The sequence below is a fragment of the Microtus pennsylvanicus genome, chromosome 2, assembly GCF_037038515.1.
Source record: "Microtus pennsylvanicus isolate mMicPen1 chromosome 2, mMicPen1.hap1, whole genome shotgun sequence".
Classification (NCBI taxonomy): domain Eukaryota; kingdom Metazoa; phylum Chordata; class Mammalia; order Rodentia; family Cricetidae; genus Microtus; species Microtus pennsylvanicus.
In genome coordinates, this window is record NC_134580.1 from 64,401,998 (window position 1) to 64,427,295 (window position 25,298).

General features: G+C 41.6%; 1 non-coding gene across 1 annotated transcript; it reads right to left on the reverse strand.

Annotated features, from left to right (window-relative positions):
• Positions 1-14,282: 14,282 nt before the first annotated feature.
• Positions 14,283-14,389, reverse strand: LOC142845353 (U6 spliceosomal RNA). The gene has a single exon (XR_012909901.1). It is a non-coding gene; the product is annotated as a U6 spliceosomal RNA (small nuclear RNA).
• Positions 14,390-25,298: the final 10,909 nt, after the last annotated feature.

Consider the following 25,298-nt stretch of genomic DNA (forward strand, 5'->3'; position numbering starts at 1 on the left):
TGTTTATACAATTGACTCCCTTGGCTTTCAGGGGCGTTTCAATGACCACACAGAGTCCCAGTGGAAGTCAGTTCTTCTCAAGTCTGTTTGTCATCTCTTCATTTCCTCCCTGGCCCAGACAGGTCTGTCTCAGGAGCTGTGCTGGACAAAGCATTATTGTAAACCAGGTTTGGTGACACGTGGCTTTACTCCCGTACTCAGGAGTCTAACACAAGAGGATTGCAAGTTCAAGGCCAGCTTGGACTACAAAGTAAAAAGCTGCCTCAAAAAAAGGAGAATCACTTTTTCACTGTTGCCAGTAATTGCAACAGAGTTTTGGTAATTTTGGACTGACAGAATAAAATTGAGAATCAACATCTATGGTCAGCTGCTTATGGACAGACAGGACAGTTGGAAAAGAACATTTGTTTTCAATCAATGTTACTAAGAAAGCAAGATATCTATTTACAAAAGAATAGAGTTATACTCTTATCATATTATAAGCAAAAATTAGTTCAAACTGATCAAAGATTTAATTTATGAACTAAACAGTGAAGATCTTAGGAGCAACCAGACCTATCCACAAGGTAAACTGGAGAACGCAGGAACTATGCCACAGAATTTGCTTATGTAATCACCCTTCATTGATGTATTTTCTACACAGAATCATACAGTTTTCATATGTTTTGCAAACCTATAACATATTGTTGTCTTAATCTACTAATGTTAGAATTTTAGGACATCTCATTAAGTGTTTATTAGATGATATCAATTTTGTTAAAACAAAACCTTTTCTGAGTTTAGCATCCATGAAAAATCCTTGCTACATTAATGTCATAAAGTTTATGTGGCAAGGTCCCTGAATGGGGGGGGGGGGGTTATAGACCCTGGAGGGAAACTTATTGTTGTTTTGCTGAATGGTCAGGCTACCAAACTGCTTTCTGGGTGTTTGAATTGATGCCCCTGTAACTTTGGTTAGAAATTTTTTTTTCTGCAGTGGTGTCTTAATTAGGGTTTCTGTTGCTGTGAAGAGATTCATAACCATAGCAACTCTTTTTTTTTAATTTTTTTTATTTATTCTTTTTCCATAGCAACTCTTATAAAGGAAAACATATAATGGGTGGCTTACAGTTCCAGAGGTTTAGTTCATTATCATCACAGTGGGACATAGCCGTGTGCAGGTAGACGTAGTGCTGGAGAAACGGCTGAGAGTTTTACATCTCGATATGAAGGCAACAGGAGAGGTCTGAGACACTGCATGTGGCTTAAGCATATATAAGACCTCAACGCCCACTTGCGCAGTGCCGCACTTCCTCCAATAAGGCCACGCTCCCTAATATTGCCATTTCCTTTGACGGTCATTTTTTTCATACTGCCACATTCCACTCCCTGACCTCCAAAGGCTTATAGCCATATCATAATGTAAAATGCATTGAGTCCAACTTCAAAAGTCCCCACAGTCTATAACAGTCTCAACAATATTTAGAAGTCTAAAGTTCAAAGTCTCTTCTGAGATTCATGCACTCTTTTAACTATAATCCCTATAAAATCAAAATAAAAAATTAGATCGCATACTTCCAATACATAATGGCACAGGATATACTTTACCATTCCAGAACATAGAGAAGGGAACTTAGTAAGGACCAAAGCAAGACCAAAACCCAGCGGGGCAAACTCCAGTCTCTGCATCTCCATGTCTGATGTCACAGTGCTGCTCTTCAGATCTCTGACTCCTTTCATCTTTGTTGGCTGCAACACACATCTCTCTCTTGGGCTGGTTCCACTCAGGTAGCAGGAATCCCACGGTTCCAGCATCTCCAACATCTTGGGGTCCCCAAGACAATCCAGGCTTCACCCACAGCTTCACATGGTGGCCTCTCTAGGCTTCCATTCAGGGACGCTCCTGACACAGCAGCTTTCCTCAGCTGTGGAAGGAAATCCCACAGTTCCTTTCTTCTGTCCTTGACTCCAGAACCAAGTGGCCAAAGCTGCCAAGTTCTGCTGCTGGTTGGGGCTGGATCACGGCCCCCTTGTCCAATTAAATCTTCACCAGCTTTCTATATTCAATGGTTTCCTTCTCTGTCTAAGCTTGGCTTTTCTGGATCTTGCTCTGTAGACCAAGCTAGCCTAAAACTCAGAGATTTGCCAGACTAGGATTAAAGGCATGCACCACCAGACATAGCTCTAAGTTTTTCTTTAATTCCTTTCCACAAATTAGAAATTTAGCCGGGTGCAGTCTTAACCTGAGGTCACCACTCCCTTTGTTCCATTTCTTAATCTGTTTATCCCCTCGAACACAGGATTTAGCTCCATTCTACCTCCCGGTGTTCCTTTTCTCCTCAAATATTACATTTTGAAATTTACCCTGTTTAGCGTCATGGTCTGTCCTGTCCCTTTAAGAGACAAGCCCCACCGACTCCCTCCCCTGTCTGCTGAGGGAAGCACATCTTCCTTCTGCTTCCAGCCTGAACTCCTTCCTTTCTGTCTCTCTCCCTTCTCCCCACTTCTCTTCTCCCCCTCACCCTCTCTGTTTCTTTCTCTCTCTCTTTCTCTCTACCTCTCTCTGCTCTTCCCCCTTCTCCCTTTCTCTCCTTTCCCCTTCCCTTCCATAATCCACTAAATATATATACAGCCTCACTCTGTATGGTATGTGCCTATCCATTTATGTCTTACACCTGCCACATAGCTCCCTGCCTGGGAGCGGCTGCCTTTGTGGCCAGCTGTGGTCTCATGCTGCCACTCCGGGACCTGCGCCGTTTTATTTTTACCATAACATTTGGTGCTCGTGACTCAGCCAGGCTCTCCACGTTCCCTTCCACCCACAGGTGGGCCAGCTGAGGAAACATGGAATCCTATGCTCTGAAACCAGGTTTCTTTACAATAGCTCTGCGTTGTATCTGCCTCAACACCTACCTCTGTGCACACCAGCAGCTTCAGTGGTGATTTTTCCCCTTCCAGCCACCTGCAGCCTTCACGGCTATGGTTGAGCCCTTCGCTGACATTCATCTCTGGTTGCTTTCCATAGGTAAAGCCATGACCAGACAACCCAGGGTCAGTCCTCCCTCGCAAGCACCACACACACTGTGCGGTGCATTTGATTTGGGGCCCATGGTCCCTCAGATTTTTTTCTCCTTTCTTTTTGTTGTTCCAAAAGAAAAGAAAGGAGAAAAAACAAGGTTTTCGTGGGTTTTCACGTTTTCACCTATGGCACAAACCCTCAAACTATCAGTGACCCACCTGTAAATGCTCCGCCGGTGTCCTGCAGGCTCCACTCTTGCTCAAACTGTCCCTGCCACTGCTACTGTTGCCGACAAGATTGGTTGGATCCACGAGGCAGCTGTTTTCAATTCCAGCCTTTGTTCCCCACTGTGGCTTGTGGCACAGCAGCTCAGCCACAAGGCAGATGATGCCTCAAGGTCTCTCTTGTTATTATGTTTAAAACTCCTGCAGCTCAAAAAACATGGCTTTTCCATATTGTGACCTTACTGCCCTCTTAACTGAGGTCAGGTGACTTCACTGCCATCTTAATTGAGAGGCAGGTCAGGTGACCAAGTCCCGCCATCCTTACTGAAGTATACCCTGCCAGGTTCCCCAGTTTACTTATGTTTTTGTCACTAAATTCCTCTTGCTGACTGTTACATGTGTGTTTTGTGCAGTGGCATGCCTTTGGTAGGGCCCACCGAGAGCATCCACTTCGCCCAATTCCTGTTCACTATGTGTGTCCTTAAATGTGTGTATGTAACTTAAATGCACCTATGTTTAACTGTTAAATGTTATAATTGTCTGTTCATTGTATCTCATTCTACACTAAAAAGCAATAAGTCTCATGTTTTAAATCGGTATGTAGTTTTAAGTCTCTTAATCCAACCCAGTCTTAAAATATATTAAGCTATTCTCTACTATTGTCAGTTCTGCCATTAACCCTCTATTGCAAGCAGTTTTTTCTTCTGTCTTTTTATGAGTGTAAATGTTACCTGTTAAGTTGAGAGCCAATACAGTCAAGCTCAGACCTAGCTCTCCAGGCAGATTCTATTCTGTAGTTATACCTGATAAACAGCCCTCAACTGCTCAGAGATCTGGGGAATATGCCATTTAAATATTTAATTATTAAAAAACTTCATAACAAAAAGAGACAGGTTGGCTCCTATCAACAGCACACTAATAGTAGGAGACTTCAACACTCCCCTCTTACCACTGGACAGGTCTGTCAGATAGTAAATGAACAGAGAAATAAGGGAACTAACAGATGTTATAACTCAAATGGACTTAACGAACATCTATAGAATATTCCATCCAAACATAAAAGAATATACCTTCTTCTCAGCACCTCGTGGAACTTTCTTAAAAATGGACCACATATTAGGTAACAAAACAAACCTTAACAGATACAAAAATATTGGAATGACCCCATGTATCTTATCAGATCACCATGGCTTAAAATTAGATTCAACAGCAACACTAATTCCAGAAAGCCCACAAATACATGGAAATTAAACAATGCTCACCTGAATCATCAATGGGTCAAGGAAGAAATCAAAGACTTCCTAAAATCCAATGAAAATGACCATACAACATACCCAAATTTTTGGGACACAATGAAAGCAGTGTTAAGAGGAAAGTTCATAATCCTAAATACCTACTTAAAGAAGCTGGGAAATCCCATACCAGAACACCTGAAAACTCTAGAACAAAAAGAAGCAAACTCACCCGAAGACTAGATAGCAGGAAATAATCAAATTGAAAGATGAAATCAACAAAATAGAAACAAAGAAAACAATACAAAGAATCAATGAGACAAAGAGTTGGTTCTTCAAGAAAATCAACAAAATAGACAAACCTTTATCCAAACTAACCAAAGGAAGAGAGAGAATATCTAAATTAACAAAATCAGAAATGAAAAGTAGGACATAACAACAGACACAGAGGAAATACTGATTTTCATTAGGTCATATTTTGAAAACCTGTACTCTACAAATTTGGAAAGCTTAAAGGAAATGGACAATGTTTTGGATAAATATCACTTACCAAAATTAAGACCAGATAAGCAAAATAAATAGACCTATTACTGCTAAAGAAATAGAAACAGTCATCAAAAGTCTCCCAACCAAAAAAAAGGCCCAGAGCCAAATGGTTTCATGTCAGAATTCTACAAGACTTTCAAAGAGGAATCAATACCAATACTCCTCAAATTGTTCCACACAATAGAAACAGAAGGAACATTGCCAAACTCTTTTTGTGAGGCTACAATTACTCTGATACCCAAACCACATAAAGACGTTACTAAGAGAGAATTACAGACCAGTCTCACTCGTGAACATTAATCAAACAGCGAACCAACCTGATGGAGGCATTTCTCGATTGAGGGTCCCTCTCCCCAGATGACAAAAAAAAAACTCTCCAGTTAGTAGCTGACTAGAAAAAAATGACCTTTCCCCCAACTCCTAATAAAGTGAAGTTCAAACTAAATGTAGTAGTGCATGCTTATAGTTCATTATTACTAACAATGAAGTAGCTCATCTGGAATAGCATTTGCCCAGCATGAGTAAAGTCCTGGGTTTAATACCCAGCAACACACACTGAGCAGGAGAGACAGAGACAGAGACAGAATTTTCTTCATATAATTTGCTCTTAGTTTTGCTGTTTTAAAGTTTTCAGAACAGTAAAATCCAGGAAATGTATTTATATATTCTAAATATTCATTTTATTAATCCACTATGCTTTTGTTGATGTATTTTAAGATAAAATAGCACTGGGAAGAATACTCCAGGAGTAATCCTGCCTACCACCGTCAATGGTCCTTAGGACTGTTAGTCTAATGTCAGCTCTTGCCTGTTGGGTTACAGAACTCCCTTAAGATACAAGTAACAAGCTTCAAAATCCATACTGCCATGCATGACAAGCAGGCAGCACCAGGGTCACCGGTCACCGCATCAATCACTGTAGACAAAGGAGTGCACAGTGAGCAGGGGCTGTGCTTGGTGAAGCCCACGGCAAACCCTAGAGCCATTCCTTTGGAGGGAGCTCTAAAACTATGTTTCTTACGTTCAGGATTATTTCATCGATACCAGAGTTGGTCTCTTCTAGTTGAGAAAACTTGCTTTTAATGTTAGTCTTTAAAGCCTTAGGCCGGCGAACTAATAATGGTTTATTTGCTGCTCGTGGCCATAAGCCACCTGTTTTCGCTCTCTTGTACCGACGCAAAGTCAAACTCTCCGGCAGAATTCCACTGTTCCTTTTCTACCACACAAGAGGTACACAACATTATATTACCCAATGAATTTTAGCATTTCCCCAAATGTGTAGGGTACAAAAAATGTATTCATTTGTGTGAGATATAAAAATGTACTCTCACACTTCTGAAATCAACAGCCAGCCATTTCACACTTGGGCCCAAAGCAAACAAACATAATTCTCTCTGGCAGCTGGACAACATTCCAAGCTGCCACCACATTAATTAAGTCAATCAGACTCCACTTCAGCTCGCACAGCTTGCTGCCAAGACACCTAGCAATAAATTGTGAGGTTAAATACTGAACAAGGTGGGGATACCATATGCTACGTGGCTGCAGAGGGCGGAAGACCTGCTCAACATGGGTAGCAAAGCTTTCCACTTGCTTTTTATTATGTTGTATGATTTGAGAAAAATGAGGGTATGTTCTTGTTTTTAAAATGATTTTTGTCTCTCTCACTGTAAAGAGTTAAGACAGTAGCAACATCACAAAACACCCTTGTCCACAAGCTCCCGTTATTGATCCCCCAAATTTCCCCAAAGAAGCAGGTCACTTAGCAAGTGCTGGAGCCCACTGAAGAGAAATTATTCGTATTAAGTCTGTAAAGTTTATCAAGGAGCACAGAACCCAAATAAATTCCTTTTTCATTGAGGTCCCTGGGAATTTACAATCACATACAAAGTACTATGATTGACAGTCTAGCCTGGGACCCAAGATTTGATTCCACATCTGACTTCTGCCTTCTTCTGACTTTGACCAAGTCATTTGGTTTCTTTTGTTACTTCAGTCTTAACGTAGGAAGGAATTGGACAAGAAGCATTCTAGTTCCCATATCTTAACGTGAGTATCCCTTTAAGGAACTCAACGTGTAGATTATTCTACTCACCCTTAGCATCTGAAGTCAATCGGCTTTGAGGAGAAACCGGTGGTGTATTTGTAATGAATACTAAATTATTTGGTAGACATGACTGCACTTAGAGAAATTCGGGACGATGTAAGAGCTAACGTCCCCTTGCCTCTGACAGTGTCGTTCTTCTCACTCGTTTATATCATTGCTTTCATAACTTGTGTGACATTTGAACATGCTGTAATTGGAGTTTTGACTCAGCCCGAGTCTTCACTTGAGAGTATAAATGCCTAGGGAAAAAAAGACAAAATATGTACTGAGAGAATTTTCACCCTGAGGGGACTAAGCAATGTCTACCCCATCTTCACAAGGTCCCAATCACAAACTCAAATTCTTTGATTCTACCAGAGTTCACCCTGGGGAGCCAATGAGCTTATGAGACTTAACAGAACCTAAATAAGGGCTTAAATTGAGGAGTAGGGGTGGCCTTTACCCACCACATGGTCTGGAAGCTGGCTTCCCTGTGGCAGTGCAGACTGAGCTTTTCACCTAGCGCTTCTCAGCATGTATGCTCTAGTCCCTCCCTGAAACCTCCAGGCCTCTTGCAGTTGGGACAGAATTGTATAGAACCGGTTGAAAGAAGTGGCTGGATACTCCAGTGAGGGTCCCATGACTCTGACCACCCCCTCCTTCTGTGAGGGGTGTTTTCTGTGAGGCTAGGGTCTTCTGTGAGCAGCACAGCTGAGCTGAGGGTGCTGGTTGTGCTTCGCTTTGGGAGATGGTGCATAATTGCCCTGTGACTATACAAGTTGGTGCACTTCCCTGAGATTGTCAAATGGGAGGAAAAAATTACTGTCCCTAAAAATTCTGCATGGGTGTGCATTCTTCTGTTTCTTCTTCTAAATTCAGATTTAGAAAATACTACGGCCCTGCAGATCGACCTTACTTGTCTTTGTGTGTGTCTTGGTGGGGCTGGACCACAAGCCTTGTATTGCCAGGCAAGCATCTTCTACAGCTATACCCCTGGCTCCAGGCCTCATGTACTCACAGCCAGTGCTTTACCCACTGAGCCAGCTTCCCAGGTCCTACCGCTTGATTACTCCCCCAGAAGACGTCTCTCTGCTTCCAACAAGACCATGCAGGCTGTTTTCTCACATTGCTTCTCATATCCCTGCTCTGTTTTGCTTCCTTTCAAGTTCTAGAAATTAAGGAGCCAGCTTTGGCAGCACATGTCTGCGATCACAGGACGATGGAGGCAAAGGCGGGTGGGTCTCAGGTTGAAAGCCTGGGCTGCATGGTGACAGACGGCCTCAGGGGGAAAAAAAACAACTAGAAATAAAATATTTTGTACTTGTTATCAAGACTATAAAAAGAGAAGGAATGTATAGAAATTGTTTTAGCCTCTTAGGGCATCATTTAACAAAGAAAAAGAAAATTGCCATATTAATAGTATAGACTTGATTTCAAGCTGAAGTTCATGCATTTGTAGTAAACCATATGGCGTCTTTCATCGGACCCCTTGTAGGACCAGCAGAATGCCTGTGAGATTTTTGTCTGACGGAGTCTTACTTTAGGAAAGAACATCTTCAGCTGGTTCACATGAAGTAGCGTGCAATGCAGACTCTTTTCTGTCATCGTACACGCCTGAGTTTTAGAAACCTTAAAAATAATTCACGTTTTCACTCCGCAAGGCTGTGAAATTGCCTTTGTTCTTCACCCCTGCCAGATGGAGAAAGGACCATGCAGTAATTGCGTTTCCGGTCAGCCTGCACCAAAGGAGGCTGAGTCCCCTAAACGGAATCCAGTCTTGTTTACCTATCCCCTCAAGGTTCTAAAAGTGCCCTCAGAGCACAGGTGAGCAAGTAGGGACAAGGGGCTGTCGTTGATCTTTGCATTCTCCACTCTGCTAAAGTTGATGCTCACCAAAGGAATATTGATGAGAGCCTGGGACTGATTATGAATTTTAATTCTATTGCTCCTGCCCTGAAGCTTTCAGAAGCCCAAGCTGAAGTCAACAAGGATGGTCATAAATAAGGACACTAAGATTTTGTAACCAACATAGCACGTCCCCCAACCTCCGACTGTACCAGCCCAGGTCTCTGGCAGATGTTCTGCAGCCTCTGTAGACTTCCTCACCCCCACAGGTGGTGCTGGGAGACAGGTTGTCTGCAAGCATCCCTAATGCTATTTCTTCCAGCAAGTAAAGATGGTCTCCGCATTTGGTTTAAACTGTTGTGATCGTCTCAATTGCCCGTTATCTTCACTCTAGTTATTGAGTCACGGAAGAAAACAAATACAGAAAAGGGTGATTCAGTTGGAGGTAACCAAGAGATTAAAAATCTGATTCTAAATCTACCAGGTTGAGCAAGGAAAAGACACAGCTGTAGAGGAAAGAGATTCTTTTAGCCCCTGTCCACTTTCTCAAAACTGCTGAATTAGTTGATGTGGTAGTGGTGCACACCTTTAATCCCAGAACTCAGGAGGCAGAGGCAGACAGATCTCGGTGAGCTCAAGGCCAGCCTGGTCTACAGAGCGAGTTCCTGTCTCATGCCCCTCACAGAAGAAAACCCCACTGTATTTACTCCAGAGCCATATCCTGCATTTCTCACTGTGGCTCTCTGTGTCCCACACAATGGCCCAAGTGTCACTGAGTATTTGGGACTTTATGTAAAGGTTTTACACTTAACCCAGCAACCGCCCACCTCACCCACCTGCCGTCATCAGTGGCCTCCTCCGTGGTATTCCAGATTGATGATGCTCTCACTGGGGATGCTTTGCGACTGAGCCTCCTCCTCAGCCGAGGGCTCCGAGAGCCCGCCTGCCTTCCTCATCCTTTGTCACTAGTGTTTATCTCGCTTCTCAGAAAGTAGCGACACTGAATAAACTGAGTGAACGGAACAGTCCTAATAATGCAAATGGGAGAGTCCTGCTACCTTCTATTAAATCACATATTAAAAATATAAAATATCAGGCTGGCGAGATGGCTGGAGGGTCAAGGGTCAAGGTGCTTGATGCCGAGTCTGACAACCAAGTTCGTGTTCAGGCCCCAGAATCCACTTGGTGAAGGCAAGAACTAAATTCTACAAGGTGTTCTCTGACCTTTATGACCTCATGACCTTCATGACCACATGCATGCAGTGGTGCATGTGTGCACATGTACACACGCACACACACCAAAATAAATGACAAATAAAGAAAAAATAAAGTGAAATGTCAAAATCACATCATTCTCCTAAGTAAATGTTGCCATTTGGGGAAATACACTATTAGACGCCTTTAATCCCAGCACTCGGGAGGCAGAGGCAGGCGGATCTCTGTAAGTTTGAGGCCAGCCTGGTCTACAAGATCTAGTTCTAGGACAGGAACCAAAAGCTACAGAGAAACTCTGTCTCAAAAAAAAATACACTATTAGGCTGTTGTCTGTTTTGTTGTTGGCATGCTGGGGATAGGATCTAGTGATCTGATATGCTAAGAAAGTACCCTATCAAGGGGCTATAACCTTAGCCCTTGTTCGCATGTGCTTCATTTTAAATAAATGGCTATATTTTATTAGTTTTAGTATCTAAAGAGGTAAGTACAAATGGACAGAAACCACATTAATACAATCTCTTTTGTGACCTCAATAATAGAAAATCATTGCAAAGTGGTCCAAAGCCATGTTTATCTAAATCTTCTGCATCTTTCAAAGTCCAGATCATCACTTGATAAACTCTCTGATAAACTCTGTGGCTGCAGCAGCTAGAGAGGCCTTCCATCCTCCATCTTGGTAAACTCTATGACCGCAGCATCTAGAGAGGCCTTCCATCCTCCAGCTAGGTTCTTGTTTTGTTTTTAGAATGTTTGCCTTTTTAAATTTTTTATTCCATTTGACTTCCTGGGTGTTTTGTATGTCTGTGTACTATGTGAGTTCCTGGTACCGACTGGATCTCCTGAAATAGGAATAACAGATGGAGACAGCACCTATGGGTGCTGGCAACAAACTCGGGTCTTCTGAGAAAGCCAGTTAGTGCTCTTGACTGCTGAGCCATTCTCCAGCCCCAGACAGATGATTCTTTATGCCATTCGCCTAGTACAGGGCTTCCATCAAAAGGGAATCGACATTGATGATGGTGAATGGTGGGTAATAAATCTTAAATGAGCCTTTGTTAGAGTCACTGATTAGAATATCTCCAACCTTAAAGTTTCAACCCTACCCTTTTTTTAGTAAATCAAGTAGATGCTAGACACGTGGGTGTTTATTTCATTTCTTTTGCCTTCCATTAAATATATACATCTAATTATCTTATGCGGATGACAACTTTGTAATACATTTTTAGTTTCATAATGAATTTTGATAAAAATGTGTGAATTAATATGTCATTACATATTAATTATCTTATTAGTTTTGCAGTATCCCACCCAATAATATGCAGCATATGAATTTTCGACTTGTGTTTAACCCTGCTCCTTGACATTACAATTATTCTAATTTTTCTATACTACCACCATGCTTGGATTTTATTCCCTGTATATATACTTTGCATGCATCTCCAACAGTTTCCACATAATAAATTCCTGGAGAATTATGAGCCAGAATATATAAGCAAGCAACCATTTTGGTCGAAAAGGGCAATCGTCTTTTGAAAACACTTCTGCTTCTTCATAGAAGAAAAACAAAGCTATGAATTACAATAAAAGGAGAAAATTGAGCAGCAATGAGGAAATGCCGGGAACGCTGCAAAAAAAGTAAACCTGAGGGGAAATAGCTGCCGCACGACAGGCAAAAAGGGGGACGAGAGTGAGAGCGTGAACAGGATTAAGAATCATGCCCTGGATGTGAACTTAGAACACAATTTGTCCACCAACCACCTATGTGAGTGTCCGCAGGTTACATAACTGCTCTTTCCATTAAACACTTTGAAACTGGAACCACAAAGCCAATAAGCTTCTGTACTGTACACCCTCAGTCATGTACACACTCACTCGTGCACACGCTCACCCATGCACACCCTCAGTTATGTACACACTCACTCGTGCACACAGTCATGTACACACCCACTTGTATACACCCTCACTCATGCACACACTCAGTCATGTACACGCTTTATCTTTCTTTTTTCCCAAGTAAGGAAAACCAGGAAGCAGCCAGCACCCTTACCACCCTTTTTTCTGATGCTTGCCTCTAGTGTTTATTTTCATTTCCCCTTCTGCAGACTGAGGAGCTAGCAAGTGCCTTTCAGAGGTTAAGAGCACACACTGCTCTTGCAGAGGGTCTGAGTTCACGTTCCCAGCACTCATGTCAGAATGGGTCACAACTGCCTATAACTCAAGCTCCAAGGCACTCAACCATCCCTCTGGCATTGTCTGGCACCTGCACTCATGAACACACACACACACACACACACACACACACACACCACCCCTAATTTAAAATAACCAATGCATCATCTCCTTTGTTTAAGAACCATGCATGCAGCCCACACCTGTAATCCCAGTGGAGTCTGTCAGGAGTTCAAACCCAGCTTCTGCTTTGTAAGTTTGAGGTTGCATGGAACCCTGTCTCAGAAAGCAGAAATCAAACACAGTGAGAATCCCATTTTTGAATTTCCCTAGCTGGACTAGAAACCTTGAGAAAACAGGTTGTCTTTTTCTCATGAAAAATTTTGGCTCTTCATGCTCCTAACAGTGCCAAGAATGTCTCCAGGCATTTTTATCCAGCCTTTTCACTTGAGAATCTAAATTGAACCTGCATGCTCATCCCCCAAAATCTAATCTGACTGAAAGAAAAAGTTCATCAAATCTCAAACTGATAATGCTTGAGTCTGTTTCTGTTTACCCCGAAATAATGCTTTCCTAATGTTTTTAAGAACTAAGGTAGTTTCAGGCCGGTGGGATCATCTCTATACATGGAGAGAACTCCACTTTCGCGGGCTTCCTTTTGTAACTGGTCTCAGAGCTTTCAAACCGTCCTACAGACAGGGCGGTAGTGGCTTCACAGTGATTTCCCCAAGGCTTAAAGGGTCACAGAGCGAACCTTCAATATAATTGAGGGCAGTGATCTTCTACAAAATAGAACTGTAGAACCCAGGTGAAAGGAAGATCACTGAATGCCTTGGAGGGGACTGCAGGCTATCCCACCCCCTCACCCCCATCTCCCCACCTCCCATCCCCCCATCCTCCCCACCCCCGCAGCCAATCTCTCCTTCAGCGGCAGTGACTTCTAGGTGGCTTGCCTTCTAACTTCCCTAACTCCATCTTCCCAGAACTGGGAAGTGATTGGGGCTTTTAAAAAATGTGTACACACATTCTAGACGATTTCAGATTTCCTAAGTGATATTCCTTCACTTGCATCCTTGAACTTTCTAGTTGTGGCGATTCCTCTATCCTTAACTTCAGTGAACAGTGGTAAAGTCCTGAGATAGAGATTATATGGGAAATTTTGGGCTCTCAGTTTTCTAAAAATGTTAGGTCTTAGAGATTCTCATAGAAAAATTATCAAAAGAAGTGTCTGGGAATATGGTTCATTTAGCAACAGTCTTGCCGCACGAGCGTGAGGCCCTGAGTCTGGATCTCCAGGGCACAGGTGCAAAGCTTGGCATGGCAGTAGTGCTGACAATGTCCGCTTTGGGGAAGGAGAGAAAGGAGAGAAGGCAGAAGGCTGGAGCTCCTTCCTAGCCAGAGTCAACCCAACCAGTGAGCGCCAGGTCAGTGGAGACCCTGACTTCAAAATGCAAGATGGAGAACAATGGAAGATGTTCAGTATTGACCCCTGGCACGCGCACACACACACACACACGCACACACACACGCAAACACGAGCTCACACGCACGCACACAGGAGCTCACATGCACGCACACACGTGCACGCACACACACATACACACATGCACGCACACACGAGCTCACACGCACGCACACATGCGCACGCACACACGTGCATGCACACACGAGCTCATACACATGCACCTGTGTAAGCACACATACACTCTAAGCATGCATATACAAACATAATAACAATAATAGATTAATCTTACAAAAGGTTTCATAAATCTTTACCCAAATTCTTTTTTTTATTGAGAAAAGGAAAAAAAAAGTTTCAGCCTCCTCCCAGCCTCCCATTTCCCTCCCCCTCCTCCCACCCTTCTTCCCCTCCTCCCACTCCTCTCCCCCTACTCCCACTCCTCTCCCCCTCCCTCTCCAGTCCAAAGAGCAGTCAGGGTTCCCTGCCCTGTGGTAAGTCCAAGGTAAAAAATATGGAATGCTTCACGAATTTGCGTGTCATCCTTGCGCAGGGGCCATGCTAATCTTCTCTGTATCGTTCCAATTTTAGTATATGTGCTGCTGAAGCGAGCACACTCAAATTCTTAATACATTAAACTGCTACCACCTTTTCTGTACTGCACTGCAGATCCGCGAGAACAATTGCAGGATCTGTTTTATGACATCCCGTTCCCTAAAAAATACTAAAAAGCCTTCTATTTATAAGCCACGAAGACATTTTTCATGTGCAAACTTCCCTAACAGAAGACACGTGAACAGTCTTGTGTGTTATGATCTGCTAACTCTTCTCCTTCCCCCCTGAAAGAAAGGGGAAATTAGTCAAAGTTTGCAAGTGGGTAAAATCAGGATTAGCAACAATGTTTCCTTAAGTGTGCTTACGTTCTGTTTTCTCTTCAAAATTTCCTTCAGCGGTTAAACCTCATGAAATGCAGTACTGCAGAAAACTGGCTGGACGCAAGCAGCTTTTTCCTATTGTCATCTCTCCAAGAACGCGGACAGTGGGACCGTTCCAGTATACGGCCTGCCAAAGGCTTTCGGAGCGTAGTTAAGCCGATGTTCCAGAGCTGGGACCGGTTAGCTGCACTGCCATCTCTGCTGTCGGCATCCATTGCCAACTACACCTGCTCTGCACGGTCTATCCTTTCCAGAAAACCAGTTGAGCACTTCCTGGTAATGCCAAAAGTGTCCAAGTTAGGCAGCGCCACAGAACACAGGTAGAGTTCTCGCCATGTGGACTTCTCAGTCTGAAATGCTGTACCTCATTCCCTCACCACGAAGGAACAAGTTAAACATTGAGATTATCGACCCTGATGCCTTTATCAATAAAGCTGTCGGTAGCCTAGGATATGCCTGTGGGTTTGGCTTGGTCTCCCCTTTTGTCAACACACTTCCCGGCATGTTCAAGTTCTTTTTTAAGATGGGGATGAGAAAATATCAGTTCAACAGATATTTCTTCTAATACTTTCACAAAGCCAACTTCGATTTGGCCCACGCCTTCAAAGAGCTCATTCTAGTGGATTCTAGCCACAGATAAAGAGATAAGTGCTATGACAGAATTTATGGGAAATCGGAGAGGACAAGGTCACAAGAAGGTTTTCTGGGGGAAAAAATATCCAAGCATAATCTTGAAAGATGAATAGTAATGACTTGGGCAAAACAAAGACAGAGGACAGAGGGAAGAACACAAGACAAGGCACAGAGGTGCCAGAATAGCACAAGATTCTGGGAATCAGGGACACACACATATACACAAACACACGTGTGCACACACACATACACAAACACACACATACACATACAGACACACACATGTATACATACACAAACACACACATATACACAAACAGACACATGCACATGCGCACACACACACACACTACCATTGTGAGCCTTGGAGAGGTAGGCAGGAGCTAGGTCAGTGATTGGGATTTTCACTGTATAAGACAGGAAGCTAAGGAAAACTGAAGATTTACAGTGATCTGTTCTTTTTATAAATATACACTATTTATATATGTTAATTACATGGATCTCCTGTAAGACTCTGTAAACCATGCTGGTATGGAAGAGAATGGTTTGAAAAATCTTGGTGAGTTAAGGTGATCTCCGCATATTTGGTTCCCTGGCTAAGGTGCCACATTCTTAGATGAAGTATAAAAGAGAAAGAGGAGGTTTGGGAAGAAACTAGCTTGGTTTAGCTAAAAATAAAACTGCTGTGTCTTCTAAATTGGTATGTTCAGGGGCCAGAAATATGGTTTAGCCATTAAGAGTGTATGCTGTTTATTCTTTCAAAGAGGGGCTGGAGAGATGGCTCAGTGGTTAAGAGCACTTCTGTTCCCAGTACCCATGTGAGGCAGTTTCACAATGGCCTGTAACTCCAGCTCCAAAGATCCAACATCCTTTCTAGCTCCTCATAGGCAATCAGACACAAATGCCCCCATGCAAACACATACATGTGATCAAAAATAAAACACTTTTTTAAGTTAAAAAAAACAGATATGCATAGCAGAAAACCTGATATTTAAGTCTTGACTTAGAGGAAATGATGGGCTCAGAGACACTGTCTTAGCTGGGTTTCTATTGTAGTGAAAAGACACCATAGCTACGGAAACTCTTACAAAGAAAAAGCATCTAACTAGGGAGCTTACAGCCCCAGAGGCTTAGTCCATTACCATCACAGTGCAACATGGTGGCATGCAGGCAGATGTGGTGCTGGAGAAGAACCTAAGACTCCTACATCTTGACTTTTGGGCAACAGGAAGTGGTTTGAGCAAAGGAGACCTCAAAGTCCACCCCCACAGTGACACACTTCCTCCTATAAGACCACACCTATTCCAACAAAGTCACACCTCCTAATAGTGCCACTCCCTATGGGGGCCATTTTCTTTCCAACCACCACAGACACTTACCAGTGATTTTAAGGTTATAAAAATATGAGATTTAAATGGTAAGCCTGTAAATTATGGTAAATTCAGTGTGTGAAGGTTCAAAAGTAATGAAGTACAGAAGCCTAAAATGCCAGCCTTGCAGTAAAACCAGATTAGAAGACGAGCAGTGAAAACGTGAAGAGGAAGTGGTGAAGAGAGGAGACCTAGAATACGCTCGTTCTTAGCCAAATAAAATCTTCCAGGGATTCAGAGAAGGGAAACAAAGCTGCACCCCCTTTTCCTGACCCAGGCCAGTGCTCTTCTTGGGGTAGCTAACCCAGGAGGCTCACAGCCTTTTCAACAATGGACTTGGAATTCTTTTGCCCCACAGGCAGGAGGCCAAATCAGTCTTTACTGCAAAGCCTTTTAGAGAAAATGGAAACCTCATTGTGACTTTCTGTTACTTGAGGAACAACAGAAAACAATAATTTTTTGCAGAGAAACTCAGGTCCAGTTAGATCTACATGCTACCAAAAACGTAGAAGAAGCTTGTCTTAGTAGCCTGAGACAATGCCAACCAGCAACCGTCGTTCCAAAGAGAATTTTTAAATGCTTATTTACGATTTTGTGTAGGTGCTTGTGTGACGCTATGTGTACCACGCACACACAGGAGCCTGTGAGGACCAGAAGGGGGTGTAGGACACCCTGTAAATGGGGTTACAGATGTCTGGGAGCCACCTGGTGGTTGCTGGCATCCCAGCCTGGGTCCTGTCCAAGGGCAGTGGACACTCCTGACTGCTGAGTCATCTCTCCAGCTGTGTAGCAACCTGCACTGTATTTTTTAAGTCTGTGTATCTGGTTTGGAGGCCAAATAGGTTTTTAATATCATATTTCTTTTTAACTCTGAGAATTTCATATGTGCGTACAACATATTTAGGTCATACTCACCTCCCTTCTCCCTGTCTACGGCAGTTTGGTTCATTGGCTAGTTTCGAGTTTTCACTTCATTTTTGCTCTTTACCACCTCCAGAACCATGCTTTTTTGAAGGTAAAACTGACCAGGAGACTCTAGAGGAAGAAGCGATGAGACTTCAAGGAAACATTTTTCAAACTAATTTTTAAATATTTATAATTGAGGAATGAAATCAAAGAAGCCTAAAAATGAAGAATTACAATTTTTTTTTTCAGAACCAAAAGAATTTATTTGGTTTGGTTTGTGGCTGGGATATTTTCTGCTTTGTTTTTAGAATCTCTGTCAAGAAGCTGGAGAACAAAAGTGGGTTCGGTCCACAGTACAAAAAAAAAATGTAACAGAAATATTTTAGAAATAAATTATTGTACACACAGGAATGAAAGTGCAGGCATTACAACCCTGATAACGAATCTGAGCAAAACAAAACCAAGTAGCAACCTGTCTCAAAGAATGCCAGACTCCAACTGAAGTTCTTTATTAGTGACTCAGAGCTGGGGAGCAGACAGCCATTCTCCTGGTCAAGGAGATGATGCGATCGTGCTGAAGGAAAGGAGAGAAGCTGATGAAAAGTGAGCGCGTGTGGACAGAATCAGCGAGCAGGTAAGAGAAAACCGGTCGACTCCAGACCACGAGGTCTCCAGGAACTGTGTTATCAGACCCTCGTCGCTTCCTGAAAAGGGATTAAAAATTAAAAATTCTCCTGCCGATCAAGAGTTTTAAAACTGGGGAACATTTACTTGACTTAAAAAAAAAAAAGTTGTTCTTAAAATAAGATTGCCTGTTTTCTTTCCTTGGGATATTCTTGACACCACGTGCACTGTGAGGGTCTGCGCGGCCTTTCCGTGGCTCCTGTAAGTGGTTCCACAAAGCGTCTCATACGCAGAGACTTTTGAAAGAAGTTTGATGTCTCTGCCTTCCAAATCAAACAGATGGATGACCAAAAGAACGAAGGTTAAGTGGTGCTGACTAGGAGGTCCAACAACCACTGAAAAAATTAACAGCGTGCAGGAACCGGAAGCAAAACATTTTCTTGTTCATGTAAGAACACAGCCCCGACACTTAGGCTGATGTCGGGCTGTTGTGCAGACAGCTTATGACACATTTACTCAGCGAAACAAAAATTGCAAATCTTTGTCTGTGCCTCTCCCAACATTTAGAGGAAGGCTCCCGAAGAGAGAATGAAAACAATACTCAGTAAACCACGTCCGAGTAATAGAAACACATGCGCTTTTCAGTTCCAAAGGCAAGAATTGTCATTATTGTCTACAATAAGAGAAGCTGTTGTGGGCTCACTGTGTTGGTGATAAAACAAAATATTAGTTAAAAAAAATAAGTAAAAGCCCTAACAATATTATTAAGTAAAATATAATTCACGGTGTGGATTTTAAATTGTTAAATTGTTTTACTATTTTTTTTTACCGTCAACAGGCTAGAATGTTCCCCGTCATATAATACTTGTTGGTCATAAAAATAATACAATGTAAATTTACTTATATAATTAACGGACAATAAAATTCAGACAAGATTATGTAATTCAAAACAACCACTCTAACATAAACAGCTAAATGTCTATTGTTACGTGTCCTATTGTTACATGATTATTGAATAATGTAGAATATTGTAACTCAATATGGAATGAGAATATTCAATACCATAAACTATCAGATTGAGTGATTGCTTTGATTTTTAAATTTATTTTTCTATTTTGCATTATAAATGTGAATAATTGTATATAAATAAAAAGGTTATTCAGTGGAAAATTGGTATAAGAACAGACCACGCTGGAAGGATAGTGTTCCAGCTAAGAAACCTGAGAAAAACGTGAAGCATAAAAATGAAATTTAAAGAAATCTTAGCTTTATGAAATTTTAAAATGTGAAACATAGAGTGCTTGAAATTTATAAGCATATGCAAAAATTTTAAAATATTACCCGCAGCCAGCCATCATCACAGACTGCTTTTGCGTTGAAGTTCTGCCGGCATTACTTCTTTTCAAACAAACAAGTGAAATCAAGGGGGTTGATAGTCAGTTTGGGATGGGAAGTGAGTAGCCCTTTCAAACTTTAAGTCAAGGAGTTAGCATCGCCCAACACCACACAGTTAGGGTTAGGATTAGGGTGAAGAAGCCAATAGCCTACCTATGCTAAAGTTCCCTTGAAGATTATGAACATGGGAAAGCAGTAAACATGACATGGTAAAGCATTTAAGCCGAGCTCTCATGGGATCGGTGTTCCTCAGGCTGTCATCTCTGCCCTGGTTTTCCCAAAGAGAAAGTAACACCACATCCCAGTCACAGTCAGTGTTCATTAACAGATTTTTCTTTCAGATTATCACAACCGTCTCCTGACATGTGTTTCTTTTCTCATTTTAATTATCGCACATGAAGGACCTCACTAAGTCATTTATATGTGCAGTGTTCTTTCAAACATTCAAGGAGCATTCTTAGAATTATGTCATATTGTCTTCATATTTTGCTAAAAAAATCAGACAAAACGAAAGCAGATATTAGCCATAGGGCAGCGATAATTTGAAAGAAATACTGAAGAACAGATTAAAATCACAAGGAAATAAACACACAAGTTCCCAGAATCACAAGCTTAGTTTTGTAACTTCTAACCTAACTCACTACCGGTGAGCACGCAATGATCTTCTATAGTGTGTGAGGGACGGCGATTGTTTTGTGCTATGGGAAGAAACAGAATAAGAGCAAACACAAAGAAGTGTAATTGGAAACAGGAATAGAAGCTTCGCTGATGAACTTGGAATCTGGATGAACAGGGAACATGAATTCTTAGGATTGCTAAGATACTATGCCAATAAGAGGGAAACCACGGTCGGGACGGAATGTATGAGAGAAGAAGAATAGATTTTTTTGAAGGTAGTATGCTGTTATATGAAAACACTTGTAAAATGACCCCAGGTAAAACTCCCAACTCTGGGGATAACAAAATGTACATTCCTTTTGTTTACTTAAATAAATCAGAGAACCCAAATTTTTATTGAACTCAACTAATTATTCAGCTAAACAGAAGATGTCGCTACAAAGAAAGCTACCAACAACCGATGAACCCAGAAATCTCTCCAGAAATGCCCGTTCTGATAGCATTCGCCTTAACAGAGTTGTGTTAGAGTAGACTGGTAAGGTGCCGACAGAGTCATGAGCTCTCTACAAAATACTGTTGGTGTGCTAAGAAGTTTAAATTGTTGAGTAGCATGCACTACATTGAGCAAATACTGTGAGGGTGGAGTGTGTATGATTGGAAGACAAAAGTGTGGTCTACACAAACTGTGTTCAGCTCCTATTATATAAAGAACAATCACAATGGATATGCCAATGCCACACTACATGAAACGCCCTTAAGAACCTACATACTAACTAAGTATTTAATACTAACCAAGTACTTAACTGAAGGGTGAAGGCCATGCAAGTATAAGCAGTGTGTGTGTGGGGGGGAATGTAGTGTATGGTTGTGAGATATTTCTATATGAAAATTTCAAAAGAATAAACTCATTTTGTAAATTCATTGTTCATTCTGATTGAGGTGGTGGGTTCTGAACAAGATATGTCAGTACTTTTAGTAAAGTTTCTAGTGGGGCACCAAGCCCTGTTATAGTTTTCTGCAGCTGCTTCTTTCTTTTAAGTGTGTGAAGACTTCTACTTCTCCTAGGCTTCAGCTTCATCTTCTAATCACCAATAAATGTCTTCTAAACTCTTCCAACCTCTCTCTGCAGCCTCTGTAGATAAACCACGGTGACATCATCACGTCTCTGAAATTAAGTTAAGGACCAGTAAAACATTCCCCGAACATTTAAATGATATGTCCCCAGTGAGCATAGCCCTAGGATCTGGGAAGCAAAGATAAGGAATACACAGGGATCGCCCTGAAAACATGTTAATCTTAAGCTTTTTCAGATGGGAGACTGCGGCCCTCCTGAGGCAGAGGAATTAATTTAGTGGATGGAAGACCGGTCGTTTTAAAGACAGAGTTTTCAAAGCCATTGCTTCATGAAAGATCTGCCCCAATTATGCGTATATGCATACTGGGTCTCAATAGAAAATTTATTCCATATTGTGGGTCACATTCAAAAGTTAGGAAAAAAAGTTTTTTGTTTGGGAAAGTACCTACAAGAAATTTTCACACAATGGCTCATTCTCCAAAGACTGTCACAAACTGGTAACTTCAAACGATCTATCTAAATTCACTGACAAGACTAAATAAATACCCACAGAACAGGTAGTCATACCAACAGGGTCCTGCTTTGGAAAAAAATGTTATCTTTCTCTAGATCTCTTTCATTAAAATGTTCACCAGTCAATCACAATGCTATGCAGTTGCAACAACAAAAAATTGGCATTAGTTAATCCAACAGAGGGTGAGGTAAATACGATACCGCTTGAACATGCTTGGGCCTCAAGAAGGGGACGTGCAATTGGGAGCATTAGACTCTGAGTTGATTTTTAAGGGTGAAAACTCTCACGTAGTAATGCTAAGGCACTTTCGTAGGAGGGAGGAATGGTACCACAACGTTTGCATTATGAAACACCAAGTAACTTAGTCCTAATGAGAGGTTTGAATAGCCAGACACTTGTGGAGACTGACTCACACCAGCTGGAAGTGTGAGCTCCAGAGTTCCTAGGTTTGCCTTCATTTTTCAAGCTAAATTCTTACTGATTCATAAACAATGTGAGGGCAGAAAAAATTATTAAATACCTTGCACACAATAAATATAAGATTATCATTGTTGAACATATTGTTGCCATTCATTTATTTTTATTTCATCTTATTAAAATATTTACCTATATTCAATATAGATACAAATATCACTATACAATACATATAGTTCTTGGAAAATCTCAAGCCATGTAGCCTATGCCTTTGTAATTCATAAATAATTAAAGCCACTTAATGTTAATGGCAATATTTTATCCTAGCAAAGAGAGACACAAATCTAAATCACAAAATATCAACGGACACTGGACCTAAGTGGTGTTCAGAAATCTACACTCAAGCTATGTGGAAAACACACTACCTTGGTGACCTGGGGATTGCAAAAATCAAGACTTTCCTTGGCACCAAGGTACTTAGACATTTAAGGGGAATAAAGGTTTCACAATTGCTATAGTAATTCAGCCCTGATCCCATTCTCTGAAAGGTCAGTCTTGGCAATGCAAACTGAAATATCATCCCCAGGGTAGTGGTGAGAACACTAAAAGGCAGCATTAAACAGGGATTTCTGCTGTGGCTCAGTTACTAAAGATGTTGGGGGATGACTGTTGGCATCGGGTTTATGCGTAACTCTTGTGTAATGTAGGGAGGGGGCACCAGGGCCAATGAGCTTCTAAAGGCCCAGCACCAGATCTAGGGTCCCAGCTCTGTTGTCCTGCCAGCCCATACCTGCCGCCATGAGCAAAGTCACTGTACGCAGAACAACCTTCAGATTCTCACCTGTGTGACTGTCCCGGCTCTCACTAGACTAATTTCCTATCTCATTTCCAGTGTCCTCCTAGTCCTGTGATGACTGACCTTTCCTTGAATGTAAACTATTCCTTAAAGGACTCGTTCTGTACAGCCAATCTCTCTTTCTCACAGGGCTGTGTCTTGTGTGACTATTGCATGTTAGGATAGCATTCTTACCTCATCTCCCTCTGGCCTGTAGGAGCCTCGACCGAGTTCCTGTCCACCTCCAGAAACACCCAACAGAGGCACAGTGACTCAAGGACTAGCTGTGTCCCAAGGGCTGATTTTAGATACTTCTCTTGTATAGTGGTTGTTATTTACAAATTTTATCGTTTAACTTTTATAGTTATGCATTTTACAATGCCAAAGTTTTTGAGGTCTAATAGAATATTAGAATATGAAAGTTTGGGCTTTCAAAGGATAATTTAGCACATGTAGCATACAAACCAAAACCAATTAATCAAAGAGATTAGTATTTCTGTAGTAAACTTATAAATTATTCCCTCCAATGGACAAAAGGCTGTAAATGCCTCACACTAGTAAAAGTCAGGATTTCTGCCAAGTGGGTTAATTTTGGATCAGATTTTTATTTTCAAATACACTGTCTAAAGCAAACAAGCTTTCGGGCATTTTGGATTTCAAAATTACTTATCAAGGATTGCTTATCTAATAAATAATACAGACCGTGTCATGATTATTTTTCTCACTAGATTATATCACAGCATCAGGTACCATCTATTTCCTTTTTTCTTTTTTTTTTCTGAATTGTTAAGACAAAGTCTATTTTTCCTTGGCTGTCCTGGAACTTGATATATAGACTAGGGTGACCTTGACCTCACAAAGATTCCCTGCTTCTACCTTTTGAGTGCTGGGTTTAAAGGTGTGTGCCACCATGCCGTGGACCATCCATTCCAATTCTCCACACCTCTAGAAAACTGCCTTGCAGAACACTCAACAAAAAGCCAACATTTGTTTTAATAATTGTTCATTAAGTAAGTACCGTGTGCCAAAACTATACTCAAGAGTTGGGAGAAAGGCTTTTAAAACTCTTATAACACATAGAATCTGACTTTGACAGCCTTAGGGTTTTAGGAAGACCAAAGCAGAAAGCAGATATTCTAGTACAAGTCTGTGGCTAACCATCAGCATTGATGGTTCAACAATGAGGAGGTCGGCAGTGGGAGTAATAAACTGAAGCATGAAAAGGAAATTGAAAGCGCCATGGCGGAGCTGTCAATACCTCACCGCTGTCAAAGTTGGCACAATGATTTCTCGTCTTGACGGGAGCAGCACACAGTCTGACGGAGAATTCTGTTAGCTCAGACAGTCACGGTTTGGGACTGAAAATTCGTGCAGCTTTGCATTTAGGCAGATGTTTTTTCAAACGATTTCATTGACACTAACTCTAGTTGTAGAATTCCTGGAGAAGACGCTTCAAATCTCAAACTATAGGTTGTAAAACTATGGTGAGCTGGGCGGTGGTAACACACACCATTAATCCCAGCACTTGGGAGGCAGAGGCAGGTGGATCTCTGTGAGTACAAGGCTAACCTGGTCTACAGAGTGAGTTCCGGGACAGGTTCCAAAACTACAGAGAGAAACTCTGTCTCGTACAAACAAAACAAAAGAAAAGAAAAAACTATGACGCACCAACTAGACCGAGCTGCCACAGACGGGAGAGTCGCAGTCTGTGCAAAGAGGAAATTACTTTTTATATATATATATATTTTTTTGTCATTTGGTGTTGAATGGTTGAAAGGAATGGTGAATGTTAGTAAAAGTGAATACCTTCTTTAAATTTGTTTTTAAATTTATCCAGGCATGGTGATCCATACCTTACATCGCAGCACTTAGGAGGAAGAGGCAGGAGGATCTCTGAGCTTGAGGCATTCAGACCAACCAAGACTATGTAGTAAGATCTTGTCTCAAAGAAACAAAAAAATTTTTTTTAATTATGTCACGGGGCTGGAGAGATGGCTCAGTGGTTAAGAGCACTGCCTGCTCTTCCAAAGGTCCTGAGTTCGATTCCCGGCAACCATATGGTGGCTCACAACCATCTGTAATGGGGTCTGGTGCCCTCTTCTGGCCTGCAGACATACACACAGACAATTGTATACATAATAAATAAATAAATAAATAAATACATAAATAAATAAATAAATGTTATGTCACGTGTGTTTGGAGGTG